This window comes from Desmodus rotundus, chromosome 13, assembly GCF_022682495.2.
Source record: "Desmodus rotundus isolate HL8 chromosome 13, HLdesRot8A.1, whole genome shotgun sequence".
NCBI classification, from domain to species: domain Eukaryota; kingdom Metazoa; phylum Chordata; class Mammalia; order Chiroptera; family Phyllostomidae; genus Desmodus; species Desmodus rotundus.
In genome coordinates, this window is record NC_071399.1 from 31,192,039 (window position 1) to 31,207,219 (window position 15,181).

The window sequence follows — 15,181 nt, forward strand, 5'->3', positions numbered from 1 at the left end:
GGAGGGATCACAATACCTGATATCAAACTGTATTATAAGGCCATGGTAATCAAAACAGCCTGGTACTGGCATAAAAACAGGCACATAGACCAATGGAACAGAACAGAGAGCCCAGAAATAAACCCAAGTCTCTACAGTCAATTAATATTTGACAAAGGAGGCAGGAGCATAAAATGGAGCAAAAATAGCCTCTTCAACAATGGTGTTGGCAGATCTGGACAGCTACATGCAAAAAAATGAAACTTGATCACCAATTAACACCATACACAAAAATAAATTCAAGGTGGGTAAAAGACTTAAATATAAGTCGTAACACCATAAAAGTCCTAGAGGAAAACATTGGCAGGAAGATCTCAGACATTCCATGCAGGAACATCGTCACAGACACGTCCCCTAAAGCAAGGGACATAAAGGAAAGAATAAACAAATGGGACCTCATCAAAATAAAAAGCTTCTGCATGGCTAAAGAAAACAGCATTAAAATACAAAGAGAACCAAAAGTATGGGATAACATATTTGCCAAGGATACCTCAGACAAGGGCCTGATCTCCAAAATATATAAAGAACTCACATGACTGCACTCCAGGAAGACAAACAACCCAATTAAAAAAAATAGGCAAAGGACTTGAACAGACACTTCTCCAAGGGAGACATACAGAGGGCCCAGAGACATATGAAAAGATGCTCAGCGTCACTAGTCATCAGAGAGATGCAAATTAAAACCACAATGAGGTACCATCTCACACCAGTCAGAGTGGCCAACATAAATAAGTCCACAAACAAATGTTGGAGAGGATGTGGAGAAAAGGGAACCCTAGTGCACTGTTGGTGGGAATGCAGACTGGTGAGGCCACTGTGCAAAACAGTATGGAATTTCCTCAGAAAGCTAAAAATGGAACTGCCCTTTGACCCAGCAATTCTGCTGCTGGGATTATACCCCAAGAACCCTGAAACACAATCCAAAAAAGCCTGTGCACCCCAATGTTCATAGCAGCACAATTTACAATAGCCAAGTACTGGAAGCAACCTAACTGTCCCATTAACAAATGACTGGATCCAAAAACTATGGTATATCTACACAATGGAATTCTATGCAGCAGAGAGAAAGAAGGAGCTTATACCCTTGGCAACAGCATGGATGGAACTGGAGAGCATTATTTTAAGTGAAATAAGCCAGGTGGTGAGGGACAAATACCATATGATCTCACCTTTAACTGGAACATAATAGGTAGAAGAAAAAAGGAAACAAAATATAACCAGAGACATTGAAGGTAAGAACAATCTAACAATGAGCAGTGGGGAGTGGGGAGGGGACAGTGAGGAGACGGGATTATGGGAACTACTATAAAGGATACATGGACAAAATCAAGGGGGAGGGTGGAGGTGGGGGAGGGAGGGGGTTTCAGCTGGGCTGGGGTGGAGGGATGGGGACAAAAGGCATACAACTGTAATTGAATAACAATACAAAATTAAAATAAAAAAAATAGATACTAGGGTCCAGGGATGTTACTTCTCTCCATTGACAAAGGCAGCTTCATCTCATCAGACAATAGGATCTGAGAGAGGTAAGCCTGGGCAGCTTGCCTGCTAGGCTCAGGTCTCACAAAGAGAATAGGTCTTGTCAATGTCTGTAGACAGGGCAGAACATATTCAGGATACACTGTTGATTTGCAACAAGAAATGAGTGAGGATGCTTGGTCACATTATTTTTACATTCGGTGACAGTCTGTAGATGCAAGTGAAACATATGAGGGAATAACAGAGTAGGTTTATAACTAAAATTTATAGGTATGTATTTGATCTCAATTGCTTTTCTTCTTGTAGAATGACATCATTTGATTTATCTCGTGTACATGCTAGTCACCAAACACACATGCAATTCATGAATTAAAGACAGAGAAGAAGTTGCAAAGCACTGGATTGAAGAGATACCTTGAATAAATAGTTTGTACATGGATATCATTGTGGTTGTATCAAAAATTCCCCCATTTGTGGGGATCTATTGACATCATAATGGCAACCAATGGGTTACATAAACACTTCATATATTTATAATAGAAATACTCTGGACCAAATATACAACATTTACTGTAGGGTCAAATATTTCCAGCTGTATTCACTCCACAGTCTGTAGTTTGCACATAATTTAAGCCATGTGCTTTTCTATGTGTATAAAGTTTATTGTTTATTCTCAAAAACAAGTAAGACTTGTTCCTATTTACTACAATTCAGCCAACTACAAGTTAAAGATTGTGCAACTGGGTGTTTCAGATTCACCCTTTCCCATTCATGAAAGCAGTGGACTTGTGGAACTGTAAGCCATCTTCTGTGGGAGAAAGGATGTAGGGTGAGTACAGGCATCTTCTGTGACTGTATGTAGGCTAGGCAAGTACATGGAGCTGCCTAAGGCTTGGAAATGGGGTCCCTGCTCTGAGGAGGAAAGAAATTGGTGTCACTGGCAATAGAACCCTGGTGAATAATGTTATTGAGAATGGGTAGGCTGGCTTGTTTTGTTATATGTTGGTCCTCAGGGTGTCACAGATTGTAGTGGCTTGTGAAATCCTTAGGTGTGAAATGTTACCTTGTGTGCTATACTTCAGTTCATGGAAATTATTCTCTGTGGATTTCCTTGACCCCACTCCTCCATGAATTAACATGGTACAGTGAAAACAGTATGACTTCAAAGTTTAAAAGATGTGAGTTTTAATCTCAGCTTTGCCTCTCCATGATGGTAAGCCTCTGTTAATTTGCGTGTGTCCTTAGTTTCCTTCAGTGGAAAATGGTGGTTGTGATAACTACCTTGCCAATTTGTCAAGTGCTTCATCAGTGATGTATATGAAGCAGTTAGCAAACAGTGATCATCCTCAAAATTGTAGTAATAGTTTCTTCCTTTATTATAGCTGGTAAATAAATGAGGAAGCACGTCAGATTTCCTGGATCTTTTTGCTTTGTTTTGATCTTATCCTGAACAGTGAAGAAATGGAAATAGCTTTGCAAAACTAAATAAATTTGATTTCTTGTAAAACCACCAAGTCAAGAGGCTATCAATTAGCTCTGATGACAGATGACTTCTGACTACCAAACCAACATGCTCTGCCTGAAAGAGGTCATTTTTTACTCAAGATTTTAATTGGTTAGCCAAGGTCAAGTGTGAAAGGAAGAAATTTCCTTAGTGAAAGGTGATAGGGAAACATTTAAATAAATAAGTACTTTTAAAAAGACAAATAGAAGTTATTTCAAATAAATATAGGATGACTAGAAATTTCAGAGCAAAGAAATACAGATTATTAGGTCTTTAATCGGGATCTAAAACCTTATTCTACATTTCTCTTTCATTTTATTAGTGCTAAGGATGAGAATATCTTAACTGATGATAGATATTTACATTTCATCTCAGACTCAATTTGTAGATCTTGTTATTTATAAGGCGTGTACTGCTAATACTGGGGTAGTTTTAGTCTATTGAAATGGGCATGAAAGGAACAGAGAAATATCTGATGTTTGCTCCAGTTCATGCGGGTTTATGGTTGGATATAGGGGGAATCCCATAGCAACCAGCTGCAGGAAGCACAATTTGAGTGCAGGGAAACAAGAAAGTGAGAAACAAGATGATTTTCTATATCCACACCCTGAAGTCTCTCCAGGCCTTCACGGCTTCTTATCTCCACCTATCAATGAGCATCTATCTACTCAGCAACCTCTTCAAGCCATGTTTCCTTGCTTCTACCTGGTCTGGCCAGAAACTGATGACCCTGGTGTCTAGTTAATAGGCAATTCTAATTATCCACAGTAGTTACTGTATGCTCTAGAAAGTCACCACAAAGGCTGAATTAGTAAATATAAACTTTGTTCTTAGGGGAAATAGAAGGTTATGTTCCCATGGGCCTCTGGTTATGACATTTTCATCAACTGATCAATACATAACCTTGTTTTATGTGTGTTTCTGTTTAAACACACACACTATATATACATATATATATATGTGTGTATATATATATAGTTAATTCATTAACATTGACCTCATGGCTATCAACACTGTAACTCAGGCCTATAGGAAGCTCACGTAACACCCATGTTTTCTCCGTGAGGCACTTGACAGCTTTCCTGAGCTTAGGAACACCAGACAGCACTCCAGCATGGTGCTTGGGGGTCAATTTAAACAGTGAAACCACCAACAAAAGTCCATAAAACATGCACTAAATAGACAGAAAAAGCACTTATTCACAACATGAGAGATGAAATAAGGAAGTGTGGCCTTGCTGGAACTCACAGGAATGTGTGGGTCAGGAGACAAAAATTTGCTGCTCTGCACATGTCCATGAATGACTGCAAAAACACTGCTAGTTCTATTTGGGGTTACACATACATTTTAGCAAGTAGGCAGATTTACAAATATAGAATCTGTGAATAACGAAGTTGGACTGTCTATGATGCTGTAGTGTTCCTGGCTTCAGCCTCTGTATTTTGACATGTGGGAAAGGGAATCTGATTTGCTCTGCTGGTATCAAGCTTCACCTTTCCTTATCAGCTGCTGACTGAGAGACGCCCACCAGCTGGCTGAGGTCCTGGCATGGCAGCAGAGTTCACAATGGAATTTTGTCCTTGCACTAATAGCTTCCCAGTCCATAAGAATTCACAATTGAGAAAAACAACATACTGACTTAGACAACCAACTCAGCAGGATTCCGTAAGTTTTGTTTGTTCTTCTGCCCCAGACAGTGGTCATCTTTTCCACTCTTAGGAGACTAGTCTGGTACCTATATTTTCCAGATATTTCTGCTTCCTTCTCAGGTCATGCTCCTTAGCATAAAAATGTTACAGCCTCTAAAATTTAAACTTACTTTCCTGAATTATTATGTAACTGGAGTGAGAGGGCAAATTTTTTTTTCTCTCAGAAAGCAAACTCATCCTTGGGCTCAGGTAATCCCAGTGGGCACCTCTCTTAGTGTGAGTGAGGACAGTTCGCATAGCTGGGCATATGAAGGTTTGTGGCTTGATACAGCACTGCTTTTCTTGTTCAGGAGGTTCCTTGGGGTGGGGAGAAAGATAAATATGATTACTAATACCTATTACCTATTCTGAGAGACGTGACATATTTGGTTACTGTTTGATTGAGATAGCCTATTAAGGCCAGCCCTGGGTATGCCTAGTTAAGAAGCTTAAAGGAGAGAGTGTAAGGGATGCTGATGAGGTTCAGAGAAACAACCACAAACTGTCTTACTATTTGAGACAAGTCAGTACCCCCAAGCTATTGTTGCTCTTGCTTCCATTGTCTCAGCATACCCTCTCCTTCCCATGTCCCAAGAAAAATCATGACTTAGTGAATAAGAAGTTTACAGGGATTTGGCTGAGACTTGTACCCTTCTCATTGGTCTGCTTTTGTGGCATACCAGTTGACTGTTTTGAATACCTCCCTAGTCTGCTGCACAATATTGCCTTGCAAGGAAGAAGTACTTGTTTCATATTATAGGAGGAGAAATGTTCATAGTCAAATGAAGATAAAGCTGGAAACAAAGAGGTGGTGATATTTGGGGACATCTGTGGAGATAAGAGCATGACATTAATTGAGGTGCCATCTCAGCTCCCTCCCACCCTGATTGTCGGGACTGCCCGGCAATGACAGCTGACAATGACAGCCGAATGGAAACAGCACTGAAGTACCACAATCACTTGACAAGGAAGGATGGCACAGGGAGCAGAGCATGATTTATAAATCCTTCTTAGAGTAGAGAGCCATCTTCCTGAGTTTTATAGCTGACTCCCCCAGCTCTCACAGACAGACCTGTGATATCTGCATTATTACAGCTTCCTTGCATTCATCCCTCGCACTTTTGTAATGTAGGAAAGAGAGAGATTAATTGTATGGTGAAACTCTTCAGCAATTTGCTGAAGCTCTGCATTCCTGACATTAATCTTTCCCCAAGTGCCCTATCATTAACTTGAAAAATCAACCGGGCAAAACCTTAGAGTAGGTTCATGCAAATGGAAACACATAAATAGTGCGCAGGATGGAGATGGGGCAAAGCTGTCTGGCTGCCTGAGAATCTGTAGCAAGATGATACATTAAGCTTTTTTCCAGAATGCTTCATCCGTGGAGCATGTCGTTTATCTATAACCCTGTACTATTTAGTTAGAATAGTTTATTTTGGGTGTGAGCCTGGTAAGAACGTGGAAAACATTTTCATTTTCAAGTTGTTTTCAAATTATGCAAATAAAAAATCACTCCCATCCCTGGTTTCCAAAAGAAAATCTCTTTTTTCCTCTCCATTTGTGGAATTCAGCAACCAGCTGCCTTTATCTAGATCGTCTTCAATGTGAAGAGAAAATAAGCAAAAGGCATTTATTTGGAGATTTTTCCATATAATAAATGTTCTTATGATGCCAAATTTGATTAGTCTTATCACATGCAAAATTGACTAAACCTTCAATTGATGTATTAATTTTGGAAGTTTTGAATCTGTTTTTTCTGATAAGACTCCTCCACATGTGAATATGTTCCTATATAAACAGAGCTCTCTGTGTGTGCTCGAAAAATCATGATGACAAGACAGATACAAAAATAGAGAGTTTCTACTGAGGGGAAAATGGCCCTTGAGTAGGGTTTGTGTGTATGGAATTCTTTCACCCCAGAGATTGCTCCAGGATTGCCGATGTAGGCTATATGTTCTCTCTTTCATCCACAAACAATGATTTGAGTTTTTTGTTACAAAATTGGACATTAAATGTTGATAGTTCAAGAATGAAAAATAAGCATGCACCACAGTTTAACTGAGTTTTGAATTCCATCTTTTATGTGTGCACTGAGCCGAATCTCCCAAACGTGAAGCAAACTCTTCCACATTCACATTTACCAGTTACCTGAAGTAGGCAAAAGCAGAATACATAATTTAAATAAAACTAAAAGATATAATTAGAGATCCTTGAAAAGGGAAGTTTAGGCATATGCTCAGACTATTTTCTAGGTTTAGTTCAAAGTTAAATCCATAAATAATATCAAACCTGTAATGTTTATGATTGAAACAAAAATGAAAGTGGAATTTAAGATTAAAAAATGACTTACCACTGATTGTATATTTTTCTTGGTAAATGGTAAGTGATTATATGATCAAGACAGTTAAAGCTAAGTGAAAATTTGGATTTGAATTGGTGTTTCAGTGTTCTTAGGGTATAATCCCAGCAGCGGAATTACTGGGTCAAAGGGCAGTTCCATTTTTAGTTTTCTGAGGAAATTCCATATTGTTTTCCACAGTGGCCTACAATAGCCAAGTACTGGAAGCAACCGAAGTGCCCATCAGCAAACGAGTGGATCCAAAAACTATGGTATATTTACACAATGGAATTCTACACAGCAGAGAGAAAGAAGGAGCTTATACCCTTTGCAACAGCATGGATGAAACTGGAGAGCATTATGCTAAGTGAAATAAGCCAGGAAGTGAGGGACAAATACCATATGATCTCACCTTTAACTGGAACATAAGCAATAGAAGAAAAAAGCAAACAAAATATAACCAGAGACATTGAAGTTAAGAACAATCTAACAATAGCCAGGGTGGGGGTGGGGGGGGCGGGGACAGTGGGTAGAGGGGATTACAGGAACTACTATAAAGGACACATGGACAAAACCAAGGGGGAGGGTGGAGAGGGGGGAGGGAGGTGGGTTCAGCTGGGGTGGGGTGGAGGGATGGGGAGAAAAGGCATACAACTGTAATTGAATAACAATAAAACAAAAACAAAAACAAAAACAAAACAAAAAAAAAACCTTGGATTTGAGTAAAAAGGCATGTAGGTTTATTTTCAATTATTCATTCAATTAATGTTTATTGAGAGCCTCTAGGGTGAGCATATCAGTATTGAATGAGGCAAACAGTCAAGAAGCTTTTAATGTAGGCAGCCCAAGACAAATACTTGGATAGTAGATAATATAATGACATGTAAACAGGTAGCATGCAGAGTTTCCCAGAGCAAAGCCTCTTCTCTCTCCTCTGCTAGTGTGTATAGCTGGGAAGAACAAAAAATATTAAGATGCTTCATGATCAGGGATTTGTTTGAACTTTGATTGATAACTAAATTAATAATTTATTTTTATAAGCTAGATGTTCAGTTTAAATTAAAGTCATCCAAGTTTGTGTGCAAAGTAAATATGTTCAAATTTTCATGCTTTTTGGGGGGTATCATTACCAGGGAACCACATTGGACTAAAATATTGTGGAAATATCATTTACCTAGACAGATCATTTTCTTTTTCATTTTTTTTAAACTTAAAAAAAATTCTGACCCATGGACATGCTTACTGATTTCAGAAGTGAGAAAGGAAGGGAGAGAAAGATGGAGAGAAACATTGATGTGAGAGAGAAACATTAGTTAGTTTTCTCTTATACACACCCTGGCTGGGGACTGAACCCGTGACCTGTAGGTTTGTGGGATGACACCCCAACTGACCCACACTTGCCAGGGCAACATTTCATTTTCTTAAACTTAAAGTAATAATTCCTATATAGAACCAATGAAATGCCAGGTACTGTCCTAAAACACATAAATATTCTCACAATTCATTCATTTCTCTAAAGAAACCTTATGAAGGGGTCACTTTTCCATAATTGCCTCTCTTTGTTCAACCTAGTATATGGGCATGAAGATTTTGTCACTTCTCTGGATCTTCATTTTTCTATAGGGACTCTCATGTTCATGCAAAAATCTACATGTTTTCACCTGTTAATCTGTTTTATGTAAACTTAATTCTCAGGACCAACTGGATTCCCTAAGAGGGTAAAGATAAAGTTTTGCTTCCCCTATACTCATAAATGTGTGCAACTTAGTGGAAGTGTTAATAGATATTCTTTCTTTTGCAAGAGAATTAGGGGATGATGGTAATCAGCAGCCAAGCATTTATTAAATACCTACCATGTGATGCACACTGGATATACAAAGATAGTCAAGACCTGAGTCTTGCCCCATGGTGTACCTTCTAGGGAGTGACGGACATGTGCAGATGAGGGTAGAGAGGGTGGTGGAGGCACTGTGATGGAGGTCCCTAAGAGTGGAGTGGGACATGCAATTCTCCCTAGAGTCTTCACAGAGCATTTGACACACTGAACATTTGGGTTGTCTTTTACCAGAACATTGCCTGGAGAAGTTAAAGTCATGTCTAAAGATTCCCCAAGTCCTAACCCTGTACTTGAGGCAATAGGGTGGTTCTAGCTATAATCTTTTATCTAGGTTACAGTATCTTGAGCAACTAAGAAAAGGCATTGCTAAGTTTGTAACATCTAATGTAAAGGTCTTGTTAAGCACCAGGAGGTAGAGAATGGAGACATTATCCTTCAGTTAAAAGTAGAAAAAACTACAGATCTCTGGAGATATACTGAAACCTTTTTCCATTTACCCAATTTTTGTTCATGAGAAAATTTATCAGCCATAGTCACTAACATTGACTCAATATCCAGAATAGTAAGAGTATAAGAGGTCACAACAAATTGAGATGAATACTTTTGAGAATTGTATAATCTAATAATTTTAGCAACACTTAGAATTATTTAGCAAACATTTTTTAGGGACTAGAAGTGCTGGGACCTGCAAAGCACTTTATGATAGTAGTGTACTGAGAGTAAGAGTGTACGGATGGTGTTGTCCAATAATGCGTGTATGTGCATGTGTGTGTGATTTAACAGTTTCAAATAGTAACATGAGATGTAAACATGCCAACATAATTTACCAAAGACCCTTTACCTTATCTTGTTAAGTCCAACTCACTTTTGCATACACATTCATATCTAAAATCATGCATATTCTATGGTTGTTTACTTACATAGTTCCATATTGAGTAAGATTGAACTCTTGCCCTGAGCACACCATAAATTTTCACATGATAGCATTTCAATAGAATTTCAAGTATTTGTAGGTCACTAGCAGTCTGTGCTAACGTTTAAAAGGTGTGTAAATTGAGCATGTTATTCAAGTCATGAATTCTTGAAAATTCACTGGCTATCATCTTGGAGCATGCTGTGCATCTTAATTTTGCCTAAGGAATGTGCCTGAGGGAAATATTTGGCCAGTAACACTACAAAAACTTTATCAGATTCCTGGGCACGGGGTTCATAAAAGATATACAGTAGTCATGAAAAAAGTCAAAGTCCCAATTCAAATGTGTAAAATAACCTCTATGAAATGGGAGACAAATCATGAGTTCTTCAGCCTCACAGTCCTAAAGAACATACATTGCCCTATTTCTCTCAGCTTACACTATTCTTTGTCTGATTTAGGGAGATCCATGGAAAGCCACAAAGCCCTCCTCTCTCCTGCACTAGGGAGAACTTGAGAGAATGATTGTGCCACATGGAGAGTGTGAAATGGCTGTGGGGAATTCCCTTTCAGAAGTCCTAGAATCCTGGCATGCAGGGTGGCACAGGGATTTGAGAAGCTATCAGCATGAATAAAGGATGCCATCTCTCACCTCCCCTAAAAAAGATTGTTAGGGTGTGCTTTCATCAAATTCTTTGAAATGAATTCTGAGAAATTAAGACACATTATCCACATGCAAGTACAAAATTCCAGTGTTGGTGACAATGGGGAGAAATTAGAACTGTCATCCATTGCGGGTGGGAATGTAAAATTGTGCAGTCTCTTTGGAAAATACTTTGGCAGCTCCTCAAAATATTAAGCTAGAATTACCATATGACCAAGAAATTTTACCCTTAGGTATATATTCAAGAGAAGTGAAAACTTATGTCTATGCAAAACATGTCTGTACACAAATGTTCTTATCAGCATTTTTCATAATAGCCAAATTGGAAATAACCCAAATGTTCATCAACAGATGGATGGATAAACAAAAATGTGGTATATTTGCACAATGGAATATTCAATATTTGATAAAAATAATATAGTTTGAATATATGCTACAACATGGATGAACCTTGAAAACATTATGCTAAGTGAAAGAAGCAATAACAAGAGACCACCTATTGTGTGACTCCATTTATATGAAATTTTCAGAATAGGCAAATCCACAGATAAAGAAAGTAGGTAAGTGAAAATTATACAATGGCAATGGTTTTACAACTCTTTGAATACATATTTTAAAAAAACTGAATTGTATACTTTAAAAGAGTGACTTTAGAGTTTGTGAATTAGATTTCAATAAAGCTTTTGTAGCTGCTTTAGATAGTCCAAGCTATATCCTTGTAAATTCCTGTAAGTGACCAAGATTTAACTAGTTGCTCACCTCAGCCAGGTAGCTAAGTTGTTAGTGCAGCTAAGTTGTTAGTGCATCATCTCAATATGCGAAGGTTGTGGGTTTGATCCCCAGTGAGGGCACATACAAGAATCAACCAATGAATGTGTCAATAATTGGAACAACAAACTGATCTCTCTCTCTCTCTAATCAGTAAATAAAAAAAAAGATTTAACTAGATGTTTTGAAGTGTATTATAGCCTAAAGATGAAATAAAAAAACTTTTAAGATAAGCAAAGACAATAATGCAATAAGAAGTCATTCTTTCACATGTTAGAATTTCATGTTTTCAAACATCTGAAGGGAATCATCCATTAAGTGAATGAGGATGATAATAGATGTGTTTTTATAATGTCTTCACAGATGGTCTTATTCAAACACATTCCAGGTGATGATCAATACAGAAGCTTATAGAGAACTGCTAAGAGACTCTGTACTGGAGATGAGATCAAAGAGGAAGTTCTCTGAGGGGGCATTTCTTATTTGTCTTTGTATTTTCCAGGGTATGGATTACCCTGTGTTAGTTGCAGAGAGGATTAAATGAGTTATGGTTTTATAGTTGTCTCTTTCTGAGGGACATCTTCAACCAGCGAGAAAATAAATATCCTTATATCTCTGGATATCATAATTTCAAAGAATAACCCATTCTGGAATATGGTAGACACTTCATAAATGTTTCATGAAAGAATGCGGGAAGTAATAAATATGTGAATGGATAAGTGTGGACTATGTACAAGTGGATATGAGAGCAGAACCTCCCACCACTTCTAAAGTTAGTATCTTCCTTTGCCTCAGGGTAAGCATTGGAATTTTGAAGCTTTTTTTCAGAAATGAAATGAAATTCCTTTGACAATTTGGACTACTTGCCATTTTTGAAAATGATTTTTAGCAAAAATCAGTCTCATAGTATTGGCATAGTTTATATCATTAGATTTTGATATTTGTTAATTTAAAGAGTATGAAGGACATAACTGGACTTTCTCTAAACCAACCAACCAACCAAACAAACAAACAAACGAGTTGATTCACACTTGCCACAGCACCCGTCAATATCTATTCATGAGGTCAAAGCTCATAACCTAGGAGAGCAGAAATGACCTGTCAAAATAATTGATTTTTAAACATTTTGAGAACTTCTTACAGATTTATGTATATGGATTTATAGCTTCTGAGATCAGGTAAGAAGTAGGTACATTGGATTTCTCATGGAGAAGTTCTTAAATTAAAAAAGTGGTATGAAAATATTATAATATTTGTAAATATCATTGTATTTTACATTTACAAAAATATTACACACTCTTCTCTCTTACTTCTAGAGCTTAAACAGTTATTCTAGTTTTGTCTGATAATGTGGCACCTTCTTCCCATCCTTTGACAGCTCATCAAAACTCACAATACAATAAGTGACCTACATTACCTCCATTTATAGTCATATCTCAAACTAATCCTGTTCATGAAGTCCCCTGTCTAGACAAAGTTTCTAAATTAATTCTTGGCCCTGTAACTTTACTGCCTCTACTTCCTCATCTTGGCATCTTTTTCCAATCAAAATTTTATGCGCCATTCCTTAACACCAAATCTATTTATGCTCTAAAATGATTTCTGAATAAAAGACTACAAGTATATAATTCTACTCTGAACTCTTAACAATTATTATCTGTATTAGACATGTGGCATACACATTTACAACTTTGTTTTGAAATTACATGTAGGCATATTCATGCCCAGAGTGAGATTATAAATTCCTGGAATTCACGGATCACCCTGATTGACTTTTGCAAGGTGCTTCACAAATAGCAGCCTTGCTATGAATGTTTGTTGACTGTGTGAGTGAAAGAGAAGATATGAAAACTGGCAGTTACTCATCTAAGAGGTGTCTAAATGGTGATTGATTAATCAAATGCCGTAGCACATACTGTTCTTTCTTCTGACCTGTGCTGTTGTTTTGGAAGTCAAGATCCTCTGGTCACTAAGTAATCATATGTATGGATATACTTCCTTGAGGTGCACTTGCAAAGGACTCTGATCGTCACACTCAAAGCAAAGACAAAGGCAGATCTTGTTGCAGCCCTCTCTTGTTTTTTGCAGAGGCATACTCCACGCAAAACCCTTTGCCACAAAATGGTCATCCATTGTTTAAAACAGTGTTTAAAATTTCATTTCAGAATGCTTACAAGTAACTCAGGATGAATAGATGTATTTTGGAGTGACAATAAATTTGATTTTTTAACTGGAATTGTAATTTTGGTCTCTCTTGTGTAGCAGAATGTTATAGCAACAGTGCCACAGGATTTCAGTAAGTACCCTGTGCACATTCAACCAGGTGGATTGTTTTCAAAGAGTTCCAACACAGACCACTAGGTACAAAGGGTCAAATGCAGTCCAAACAAATGCTCGACAATAACAGGTACAAAGGGCTGTGTCCTTGGTGAATGATTAATCATAAGCTATCATAAACAAAAGTGTTCTATACATTTCATAAACAGGTTTGTAAAGAGCACAAGAAATACAAAGGACAGTCATATCTTTCAAAATTAAATGTCAGTCATAAGACAGCTCGGTGACACTTGGGCATCTATGTATTTGAGGGGATTTTGTTTAACACTTTGAGTCAGGCTACAGTGGCTATGTCTATACCCTGACATTGGTAACATATATGACATCCATAATTAAAATGTGCCCTTTGCATTCTTATGTATTCCTTTCATTCCATTCTCTGTTCAGTAGACTACATTATGCACACTCACTCTCAGAAGCAAATGTAATGGGACTCCACTTTTCTTCTCCTATATTTTCTCATGGGAGTTAAGGGAGCAATAGCCATGACAACCACAGAAAGGCTGATAAACTCTTTTTGGAAAAATAAAGACAAAATGCTTTGTCACATCTTCAGAGTTGTCTAAGAATAAAAATGGGAGTATATAAAAAGGGAATAAGTTTTGTTCTTTTTCACAAATGTGTTGGAATGATACAGCCAAATGCATGTGACCATCATGTGGCCTCCTTAGATAATTAAATAAATATTTTTAAATTTTCCATTAATTTCATTATAGTTCAGAACAATTGCAAAGCTTAGCTTTAGAAATCATATTAAACAATACTTTGTAAGTCACATAAAAAACAACTTTCTTCCTCAGTAATAGTCAACTGTGGCATGGGTAGGGTTATTAGTGCCCTTCTTAATACAAAATAGGTAAACTAAGTCCATTGTACAGGCAAAGAAAATGATTGCATTAAAGAAATCCATGTGTCAATCAGAAGTTAGGCAGACCTCAGTGACTTATGGAAATTATCAAGAAAATGCAAAGGAAATGGGCCCTGGTGATGACAACACTTTCAAGGGGTCATGTGCCAATTGAGAGGCTTTAGAGATGGTTTCTTAGCTTTGTGATGGTGGGGGGCCTACAATACAACACCTCCCACTTCTTCAGTACCAAAGTCCATGCATTGTGTTTCTGTGGACAATAACGACAAATAACAATGAAACAACAAAACATATTAATTCCAGAACCCTTTGGTCATGAAGGGTAAGATATCTGGTTAAAGCATGGGGAAAAGAAGGAAATAGAGAAATGGGAAAGCAAAAAATATATAGACCCATGTGTCCTCTAAAGGACATTCTTTCTTTTATGTGTATCTTTGTTTCTTTTTATAATTCTAGAACCTATATTCTCTTCATTCTCCTCGTCTCAGGAAAATGGTCTGAAAGATCCATAAATGGAGTTGCCCTCAGGAAAAACTTTTTCTCTATTTTTTATTATGGTCCTTCCTGTAGGAAAGAACCCCCGAGTTGATATGCACCTACAGCCATGGTCCTGTGAGACCCCTTTCCTGCACCAGCCTCCCAATGTGCCCCAGCCTCTCAGCTTCCAAATAGTCATGGCAATTATTGCCCTTCTGCCCAGCCTGGAATAGATTGTGAAGGCCAAAGCCCATGGGTTTTGAATGGAT